General features: G+C 37.3%; 1 protein-coding gene and 1 long non-coding RNA gene across 4 annotated transcripts in view; both read right to left on the bottom strand.

Annotated features, from left to right (window-relative positions):
• arhgef10la (Rho guanine nucleotide exchange factor (GEF) 10-like a) overlaps positions 1-11,554 on the bottom strand; it is a 112,933-nt gene that overhangs the window by 90,933 nt on the left and 10,446 nt on the right. The window lies entirely within an intron of this gene.
• LOC122146614 lies at positions 10,664-11,470 on the bottom strand. The gene is made up of 3 exons (XR_006161139.1): positions 11,254-11,470; positions 11,128-11,188; positions 10,664-10,938 (listed from the first exon to the last, which is right to left on the bottom strand). It is a non-coding gene; the product is annotated as an uncharacterized LOC122146614 (long non-coding RNA).

An 11,554-nucleotide genomic window follows, 5' to 3' on the forward strand; every position in this document is an offset into this window, starting at 1 on the left:
CACACTTCTCCCCAGGTTAGCAGGGGAAAAGATGTTGCATGGGTAATATTTACCTGCCTCTGCTTTGTGAACATATTGCAAACAGGGTTACAGATCCTTTTGCTCTGCAGAAAAAAAAAAACTCAGAAGTTTGTACTTGCAACATTTTCCCCACAAGGCCCCTAAACAGGATCTTTCCCTCTTCTTGAGTGCAAAGTTAACTATTATACTTTGCTTATATATATAATTTAATTGAAACATTGTGAGTAAAAAGATGTCAAAGGGGTCATGAACTGTCTTTTTTATTATTTTGTGCTTTTCTCTGAGGTCCACTTATAATGTTATCAATGTTTTTACATCAAAAAGCATATTATTTGAGCAGTAATAGCTGAGATTAGGATTGTCTGAGATGTGCCTCGCCTCGCCTGAAATGTAGGTGAGAATAGGCGGCTACAGTGAGGGGAGGAGTGAAGTAAGCACAGGCAAGACAGACAGTTCTGAGCACTCGAAGTGGAGCAGATACCAACGAGATCAAAGGCAGATATCGCGTTATTCTCACTCACATGCTGTATTGCTAAAAAACATGATATAATTTCAGTTCTGTTTATTTAATATGAAAATAAATGATGAATAAGACACTTAAAGTGCTTATTTAATTCCATACGAAAGGTGTATTTATCATCCATTTTTACTTTAATACAAACATGTATTTTACATTTTTATAGAAATATGACAACAATCACATATCTCACACAGAGATCGCATTGTCATAGTGTTTGGGAACATGCATAATGTAAATACATAATCACATGAAATCAGATTAAATAAAATATTTTAGAAGAGAACGCAGCATCACAGTTGTCTGAACCAATGAGCATTAAGCGGTGTTGTCAGTCAGACGTTTCCCATCATGCCTTTGATCAGCGCAGTTGAATCCCACCAGTCGCAAAAAGTCAGTGACTTCTCCTATAAAACAGCATTTTTTTGGTGTGTGTGTGTGTAAAATCTAAAAAAAGTTCAAACCAAAAGTATTGCTTAGTATAAAACATGTTGGAGATTATCTGATAAGCTGTCGATTAATTAAATTATAAGCGGTCTCCTCTAAAAAGCTATTTATTCAGCATAGTGAAGCCTCTCCTCCATTGACATCCATTCAAAAAAAAAAAATTATAAATAAATAACGGCCTCTGATCTCCTTTCCCATGTACTGGCAAAACAAAAGTGTTAGCATTAGCCATTACGCTTTTTTGGCTTAAGGTTGTAGGCTTGCCTTTTAGTGGCTTTGGTAATACTTTATTTTCTGTCCTGTTTTGACAGCCTCTCATCAGAATGCTCTGTTTGAATAGTTGTGACAGATTGTAGATTCAGAAGTAAACGCACACTGCTATGATTGGCTAACAGTATGTTTGACAGACAGCTACATCCTTCACAGATGGACGCTGCTGTGATTTAGGTTAAAAGCGCATAAATAGGGGTTATGCGCGACAGACTTACAAATTCTGTTAACCGGGTCTTGTCGCTTCCGGTTCAAGTGTTTTGCATATGCTTCATTAAATATGAAGCAGTTTTACTCAAGATGCCTTCAAATTAGATACCAAAGATTATCATAACCAATGTCCATCGCATTTGCGGACTGACATCTAAAAGTTTTATTTTTATTCTTTTCACTAACATTTAGATATAAAAATTGAATAAAACATCAACAATAAGAATAGCTAGCTAGTTTAAATAGTTATCTTAAGAGTCAATCGATTATCGCTTTTATTTAACACGGCTGTTAACACTTTCCCCGACAAGCGTAAGCGATGAGACCTGGGCTGCGTTCAGCCCTGACAAAACGGTGCAAAAAATGTTTTTTTAATGGAAACAGGTGGTGCATTGAACACCCTGTTCTAATGATGCAAGAGTTGCAACTATGACAGCTGAGAAGGCCATTCTTTGTGTTTTTTTTTTTTTGAAGAATTTCCAGAGCCTGGTGAAATTGGTATAAATACGTGTTTAATACTGCAAAATACGCTCAATGTTACAGTCACAGCCATCCAGAATAAAAGAGAACATCCTAATCGAGTGAAGGGATTTGTGGAAACTGTGGTTCCTAATTATTGTGATCCAACATTTGCCTCACATTTCAGGATGAAAAGACAAACATTTCAGGGGAACGATAATCCACTTCTTACCTCTGAGACTATTATGATCTATGACCTTATTATTTTTATTGTGAGTATTGGGCTTATAATTATTGCTGATCACTGCTGTTGTGCTATGTTATTGTAATATTTACCATTATATATTCAGAGGAGTATAGAAAAGATAATGAAAGTGTCCCTCCACAATACAATAGCAAAATATATAAATGTATAGTATTTTTATGTTAAATTATTAATCAGCGTCTAGCACACCTTCCTAAGGAAAGGATATGGACCAGCAGATGTTGCAATTACTAAATTATATTTTGACAGACTTAAAGAACTTCCAGATCTATACCTGTGCTCTAATTATTTAAAGTTATTTTGCCTTTAATGTAAATAAACATGTGCAAACAATATTTGCTCTTGTGATTTTATTTTGATGTTAATTACATTGTGCGAGCTGTCTTTTAAATACATGTTGCTGCTGATTTGGCTGACATTTTTGACACACCCACCAAACTAGAGAAAACACCTGCGTCCCAATGTGCATACTATCCATCCTAAATTCTAGTTGATATTAGTAATTTTCAATACTATTTAGGGCAGATAGGGTGGATAGTATGCACATTGTAACGCAGGGAACGTATCTCAAACCTTGTTGCACACCATTTCCAGGAAGCATGTCGTTCAAACCAGAAACCGTAGCAAAACGTTGCTCAGCAGTTTGAGCTTAAACCTGCCTCTGTTTTCCGGGTTTGGTCAGGTGACGTTCAACTAAGCAATGGTGATCATATATGCGTTCGACTTGAAGCACGGCTACAGATGGTAGTCAACGAGAGTAGCCGCTTTCAGTCGGGTGCGGAGTTGAAAACAGACGTCAAGACGGACACTTTCTGCTCCTGTTAGTGACACTCAGGCAGTGTTTGCATACTTTATCACAGATGGAGTAAATTAAATGCAATATGTCAAATACACAGACATTTTAGAGACATTTTCATGAGCAACAGAAACAGTTTTTACATACTGCTTAATACAGCACCATATTTTCAAGAATAAAGTTCAACATAGTCATATACTATTTAAATACTAATAAAGTGGGGGTATGTGTGCTTTTATCAGTGTTGTATGATAAACGTGACTCAATATATCAGTGCGACTACAGTAAAAAAAAAAAAAAAAAAAAAAAAAAAAAGCTTTTACCATTCTAAAAACACATTTGTGGCCATTATTGAAAATGAGAAACAAACGTGATCGTTGTCATGTGGTGAATCTGGCCAATCGTGAAATAGCTCTGTCGTCATCAGCGCTCCTGCAGTCGCTCTGTTGCCTGAGTCAGCCGGCTGCTCTCGAAATGCTCTTGCGGTACTTTGATGCCACACGTGTATGGAATGATTTTTGTGTCTTTATTATTCAATCAAACATTCTGTGTTTGAAAGTAAAACTAATTATTTTGTAATTAAAAAATAAAAGATTGCAAAAAAAATTCCTCTTAAGGCTCAAAAATAAAGAAATTCATAACAAAATTATTTGCAGCGTATATAAATCTTTGAAAATCTTTATTTTTCTTCATGCACTCCAATATTTTTTATAGCGAAACCACAAATGTTGCTCTTTTCTGCCGTCTTTTTTTTTTTTGCGGGTCTAAAACTTTTTTTTGCGAGTTGAAAAGTTTTGCTTGCGAGTTAAGCTGTCTCTCAGTGGGCAGTCTCTACCCACCAGCATGAAAGGCCTTTTCCTATTGGTCACTCTCGATTGAAGTCACAGGTTGACCACGCCCACTCAGTTTCCCCGGAATCCGCTGCACTGCCGCCGCAGTCTGACAGAAGAGCGAGCGAGGGTGCATCATGACGAGCAACAGGTCGTGTACTGGGTAAGATAACTAACTTAACATCTTTAAACTCAGTGACAAGTCAACTTAATTATCTCCTCTCATGCTCTCCCATCTAAATACGTAAGATTTGATTAGCCAACAGTATAGCTAGCTGCCAGAGCCCCCAACAGTACAGCGTCAGGCCAATATTTTCAGAGATTATAGATTATTGTAGCTCCAGTGAAGTAAGGTAAGTAACGCACATCAAATAACTAGCTCATTTGGCGGGTTATGATTCATCAATTATGACCGTATACACACACAATACAAAACTCTGCACCCCACATCTTAATAACAGGTTTGTTATTTTCTAAAATACAACGATTTGGGACTGATGTCTGTACATTCTGACTTCACCCTAGTCTACAGAACTGTGTATTGTGCATTTTAATAACAGGTTTGTTTTGTACTATCTTTAAGACCTGTGCAATGACCTGTTGGGGGTGAGTGAATGAACAGCGCTCTCGTCCATCCTCAATACCCATGGCTGAAGTACCCTTGAGCAAGGCACTGAACCCCCAGTTGCTCCCCGGGCGCTGGATATAGCTGCCCACTGCTCCGGGTGTGTGTTCACCTCTCACTGCTGTGTGTGTGCACTTGGATGGGTTAAATGCAGAGCACTAATTCCGAGTATGGGTTACCATACTTGGCAAATGTCACAACTTTCACTTTCATGACAATTGCCAAACTTATTACTTCAATAGCAAGGACTGATATTCAGGACTTGTCAGCCAGTACCACTGTAGCCTTGCAAAGACTTTGCTTTGAAGACCTTTTAATGAACTAACTTCCACATTTCAATATGCCCCTGACTTCTAATGGGTGTTTATATTTGTCACTACTCCAAAAAGCCTAGAATTCTATCAGTAGAACATCACATTATTCTTTTCTGTTTGCAGGAAGATTTGGTGTTGATGGAGGAAGCAACATCTTCAAGGCAAAACCTAAGACCTGATGCAAAAACATCCAGTGTCAAAATCACCCTTTAGGAGGTACACAAGCAAAAGCTAAATTGAACATCGCCAATTATCAATTCCTATTTTACAAAATTTGTCCTGCATACATTTTTATCTTTAATGTGTAGGCACTTGAAGACCAGTGCCCAATATGTACAGGAACATTTCCAGTGTCAGAAGTAGACCTGCCATGCCAACTTTTGTGGAGACAGGTAATGGTAATAGTGACTCTCATTGAAGCTTAAAAACACCTTTCCAAAAAAAAAAAAAAAAAAAAAAAAAAAAACTTACAAAACAAAATCTAAAAGGGACACTTAGGACTGGAGTAATGGAGCTGTACATTTTGCTTTATTGTTTTTAGCTTTATATACATATAATTTTATTTATTTATTTTTACAGGCTCTCCAAGGAAGGTGATTTTCAGGGGATTGACTGGAATTCCTGGTTTTTTGTTTCAACAACTTCAGACGTGTTATCTCGTGACAGACTTCAGATGTCTTTGTGGTGTTTATCTGTGCTGCTGCATGACGAATCACATCCTCCTCACTGTAAAAATAAATAAAATCATATACATGTATATAAAAACAATAAAGCTAAATTTTCAGCATCATTACTCCAGTCTTAAGTGTCACAATATGCTTTTTTTTTTTTTGATCAACAAACATTATTATTGATGTTGAAAACAGTTGTGTACAATTTGTTTCAGGATTCTTTGATGAATAGAAAGTTCAAACGAGCATCATTTATCTGAAATAATATGCACTACTGTTCAAATGTTTGGGGTAGGTTAAAGACATTTATAATCTTATAAACAGTTTTTACTTCAGATAAATTTCTATTCATCAAAGAATCCCCCCCAAAAAAAGTCAACATTGATGTGATGGAGAGACTTTGAAAATATCTACCATCACGAGTTTCACTGGTAATGTTAGTGCAAATGTGTTGGTTTATTCGTTCTCTTTTTAATTGTATTTATGTATTTACTTAAACTTGTCTCTAAATCATGCATATAATGAGAGTTGAAAGGCAAGAGATTTTTTATTTATAAAATGGTATGTTCCAATTTGGGAAGAGCGGGAAAAAAGGTGTATTTAAGATGGCCGCCACTAGAAGTTGGGGGTGAACAGATAGAGAGCTTGGACATGATTGTTGTGCTGCGAAGCAAAGGAAACTCCAGCCTCAATGTTGTAGAGGGAAGTTGGTACTGTTTTTAGTACTTGCAGTTCTAGTTTTAGACTGTTTTTATTACAATCTTTGTTTTAAGCTCTTATACCTATTTATTTGCATATTTTGCACACCTGCTTAAATAAATAACCCTTTGGACCCCAGCTTCACTAGTGATCCTCCTTGTGACTGCTTGGGTCGTTATCACAATTGACAATAATAAATATTTTTTGAGCAACAAATCAGCATATTAGAATGCTTTCTGAATGATCATGTGACATTGAAGACTGGAGTAATGATGCTGAAAATTCAGCTTTGATCACAGGAATAAGTTACATTTTTTAACATGTATTCAAATAGAAAACAGTTATGGTAACAATATTTCACAATAATACTGTTTTACTGTATATTTGATCAAATTAATGCAGCTTTGATAAGCAGAAAACATTGTCAAAAAACATTACAAACGTAATGTTTCCAAACAACTGTGTGTGTTTGTGTATATATATATATATATATAAAATATATACACACACACACATACATACAACATACACACAAACTCTACAATGCTACAGTCTTACAGGCTGACAAGTCCTGAATATCAGTCCTTGCTATTGAAGTAATAAGTTTGGCAATTGTCGTGAAAGTTGTGACATTTGCCAAGTATGGTAACCCATACTCTGAATTAGTGCTCTGCATTTAACCCATCCAAGTGCACACACACAGCAGTGAGAGGTGAACACACACCCGGAGCAGTGGGCAGCTATATCCAGCGCCCGGGGAGCAACTGGGGGTTCAGTGCCTTGCTCAAGGGTACTTCAGCCATGGGTATTGAGGATGGACGAGAGCGCTGTTCATTCACTCACCCCCAACAGGTCATTGCACAGGTCTTAAAGATAGTACAAAACAAAACCTGTTATTAAAATGCACAATACACAGTTCTGTAGACTAGGGTGAAGTCAGAATGTACAGACATCAGTCCCAAATCGTTGTATTTTAGAAAACTGAATGGCAGACTACAGCTGTGGGGTGCCGCGAATAGACTTGAGTGTGTATACGGTCATAATTGATGAATCATAACCCGCCAAATGAGCTAGTTATTTGATGTGCGTTACTTACCTTACTTCACTGGAGCTACAATAATCTATAATCTCTGAAAATATTGGCCTGACGCTGTACTGTTGGGGGCTCTGGCAGCTAGCTATACTGTTGGCTAATCAAATCTTACGTATTTAGATGGGAGAGCATGAGAGGAGATAATAATTAAGTTGACTTGTCACTGAGTTTAAGATGTTAAGTTAGTTATCTTACCCTGTACACGACCTGTTGTTCGTCATGATGCACCCGCGCTCGCTCTTCTGTCAGACTGCGGCGGCAGTGCAGCGGATTCCGGGTAAACTGAGTGGGCGTGGTCAACCTGTGACTTCAATCGAGAGTGACCAATAGGAAAAGGCCTTTCATCCTGGTGGGTAGAGACTGCCCACTGACACACAGCTTAACTCGCAAGCAAAACTTTTCAACTCGCAAAAAAAAGTTTTAGACCCGCAAAAAAAAGACGGCAGAAAAGAGCAACATTTGTGGTTTCCCTATAAAAAAAAATATTGGAGTGCATAAAGAAAAAAAGATTTTCAAAGATTTATATGCGCTGCAAATAATTTTGTTATGAATTTCTTTATTTTTGAGCCTTAAGGACTTTTTTTTGCAATCTTTTATTTTTTAATTACAAAATAATTAGTTTTACTTTCAAACACAGAATGTTTGATTGAATAATAAAGACACAAAAATCATTCCATACACGTGACAGTCATGTGGCATTGGCGCCGTCTCAAGTCGGAGAAAATTTCTAACCGGCATGCACCGCTTCAAGTCAGATTGCGATCGGTTTGCGCGGCGCTGCATAAAGTCAAAAGCACCGTTTGAAACAAAAACAGTCACTTACACTTGTGTGGTTCGACATTTATGTCGGATCCAATATAGTCAGCACAGAATCGTCTTTTAATTTCAGTCTTTCAGAAAAACTGTCGTCAAATTGTGCCTTGTTTGTAAACGAATCTGCAGTGAAATGAAGTGAACAAACCACCATCCTTTTACTTGTGTGGTCTATAACTTCATTAAAAATAAAGCTAAATCCACTCTTTATAACACTAACTGATGCGGCTTATGTTTTGTTTTATTTATTTTTTCCTTTTTATTCGAAAACACCTTTATAGATCGTTATTTGATCAATAAATGGTAATGGGCAAAGTAGATTAATCGTGTAATCTACATAAAACCCTGACTTTTTACTTAAAGGGATAGTTCATCGAGTGAACTCGAGAACGAGTCAATGTTTCGTTCGTTATCTGGCTCGGTTCAGTCAGTGTACTGTTTGAGTAAATGAATTACTCCGGGATATTGGTTTATTTGAACTCAGAGGGAGTGTCAGCCATGTTAAAAAAAAAAGTTAACAGCTTAAGTCATTTGTGGATTAATGCTTATTGTTGACGCGAACAGTTTCAAACGATTCGGTGAACTGGTTCAAGAAGATCCAGTTACATCGAGTGATTCGTTCGCGAACCGGATGTGCTGTGAACGCGCTCATAACAGACCCGGGAGAGAAGTCAATGCTGAATAAAGACGTAGTTTTTGATATTTTTTTGGACCAAAATGTATTTTCGATGCTTCAAAAAATTCTAACAGACCCTCTGATGTCACATGGACTACTTTGAAGATGTTTTTATTACCTTTCTGGACGTGGACAGTATACCGTACATACATTCTCAATGGAGGGAACAGAAAGCTCTCGGACTAAATCTAAAATATCTTATACTGTGTTCCGAAGATGAACGGAGGTCTCACGGGTTTGGAACGACATGAGGGTGAGTCATTAATGACATAATTTTGATTTTTGGGTGAACTATCCCTTTAAGGACCAGATATGGGTATTACGTCAAAATAATTTTAATACAACTGACTTTGCATTAGATGTGAATTTAATAACAATATTGTACGTTACTTATTATAACGGTTTCATTTTACAGAGAGTAGGCTAAAGAAAATATACATTATTAAATAACATTTGCATTCAATATAGCCAGAGTTCAGCCACTCTCAAAAACTCCCATTATAATCACTGAAGCCGTTTACACTGAAATCAATCTCTTACTTGCATTCTACACACATCTGCATTTTGTTGTCAGCGAGCGAGTGAACAAAACACCGCATTACAACGATGACCCATCGGAACGTCTCTGATTGGCCATTGTATTCATAAACTCAACAGAATTGTGTGTGATTGGTTGTAATCAAAGTCCTTTTAAGGGTATTCTATAGTCTTTGGGTAGCTATAATACAGCATGTACAAACGTGTCTGTCTCAACGCCAGCCAAAGCAGATTTGAATTTACCAGGTAATGCACCAAACGATCTAATATACCTGTGTGATTGTATCAAATATAAAAATATATTTTTGCAAAAAAAAAAAAAAAAAAAAAAAAAAAAAAAAAAAAAAAATTTGCTGCATTCAAAATCCACCTGGCTCAGAAGTCTGAAATTTGAATGGACATGGCGCCTGTGAATTGAATTTCAGAATTGAAAGCAAATCTGCAAAGGCTATTGTTTGCTAGCGATGAAGATCTTTATTAGATGAACACGGCGTGTGCTGTCTACGGTTCAACGGGTAGCCTATAACTTAGGCTACACTCGAATACAGTATACCACTATGATATTAGTTTGTTGTACGTGTAACTTATAACAGAGGGGAGCCAAGTTGAATGCAGCTTCCAAAAGACGACAAAAAAAAAAAATTTAATATTTTCTATATTTGATACAAATCACACTGGCTTGAGAACGTTCATCGAGTCATAAATCATCAGCAGTTAAATTCAGATCCGCATTCGCTGGCTGGCCCTGCCAGATGCGTTTTTACAGCACTGCACATTATAACCAATCACACAAGCTTCTGTTGAGCTTATGAATGCAGTGGCCAATCAAAGGTGTTCCAATGAGTCACCGCTTAAATGTTGGCGCTTCCTTGACTCGCTCACTGACTGAATACCTCTTTCTGGGGGGGTTTTGCCAAGTAAGACATGTTCCTGGATGAACATTTTTTGATGGTCCTGGATCAACATTATTGTCCAAAAATATAGACATCACCTAGTCTCTACCCCTAAACCAACCCATAATTTATTCCTAAAATCAGTGGAAAATGATAGCTGATTAACAAGGGTGTGTAGCACCTAACCCTGAGCCTAAAACATATTTCCTAAAAAGTTATGTCAGTTCTGATTGGTTGTCTAGCTACGTCACAATAGAAATAGTGGAGAGACAGCTACACCACCCTAGGACTTGCACCCAAATACCACGAACCCTCAGGTGCTACTCAAGGAAACACTGGTTCGATACTACTAAAAGAGCAAGAGACATGACTTACTACAAAAAAAAAAAAAAAAAAAAAAAAAAAACCCCACCCACACAGAAGTCATTAATCCTAAAACAAAGAATGGTCTCATCAACAGTTTACCAATTAAATAACCACAGTTACAAAGAGACCATTTAAAAAAAAATAATAATAATAAAAAAAAAAAAAAAAAAAAAAAAACCTAACCCCACACACACAAAACTTACTTTAACAGAAGGGACAAGCCGCACAGCAAATCAGTGCATACAAATTCAGAAAGCAAGTGACAAACCAAAAAGAAACTACAGCAAAAGAAACAAATACACTCTCCCCTTCTGTTAAGCTTCAGTATCACAGCTCAAACATTCACCTGTGGCTATAAGTGCACAGAACACTCAGAGGAACAGCAATCCAGCACCGTTATGGCCACACAGTCAGCTGCATTCACAGGACATTGAAACTGTAGGATCAGACAATATACAAAAACAGCCATAGATGAAGCCAGTGTACGAAACAGCCATAGGTACAGGATTAGAAAACAACAGCTGGCGCTCTCAGGCCACACCTAAAATACAAATAGAAGTCCACTTCAAACAATCACTCCCCCCCCCCAAAAAAGAAGGGAAACCCACAATAAGAAACTTCTTACCTCAATCTTAGACAACAGTAAGCTTTATGCTAACTGTGCTTGTCACTTTAGGCACACACACCTAACAAACACATAGTTAAAAATATAAAACTGCTACTCTAAGGAGAAGCAAACCAGGTGACTCACCAGGTAAAAGTGACTAAACATATAAACCCCCGGACCTTTATGGCCCACAAAACAGGAACACAAAGCAGATTGACCATGCCACATTTAGACTTGCTTCTTATAAAGCCACTAGGTATCCACAAGAAGGCAACCTCAACGATTGAGCAGTCAGGTGCCATCAATGACAAGACGCCACTCCACACCAGAGGGCGTGTCTTCCCATTTGAAATTTGCAAAGATTGAAATGGAAACTGATTCTAATGAATCCACAAACCATAATAAAGCTCATCCGGTCACAGTTGATTGGAATGTTGTTCCAGGA

Source organism: Cyprinus carpio, chromosome A11, assembly GCF_018340385.1.
Source record: "Cyprinus carpio isolate SPL01 chromosome A11, ASM1834038v1, whole genome shotgun sequence".
Lineage (NCBI taxonomy): Eukaryota > Metazoa > Chordata > Actinopteri > Cypriniformes > Cyprinidae > Cyprinus > Cyprinus carpio.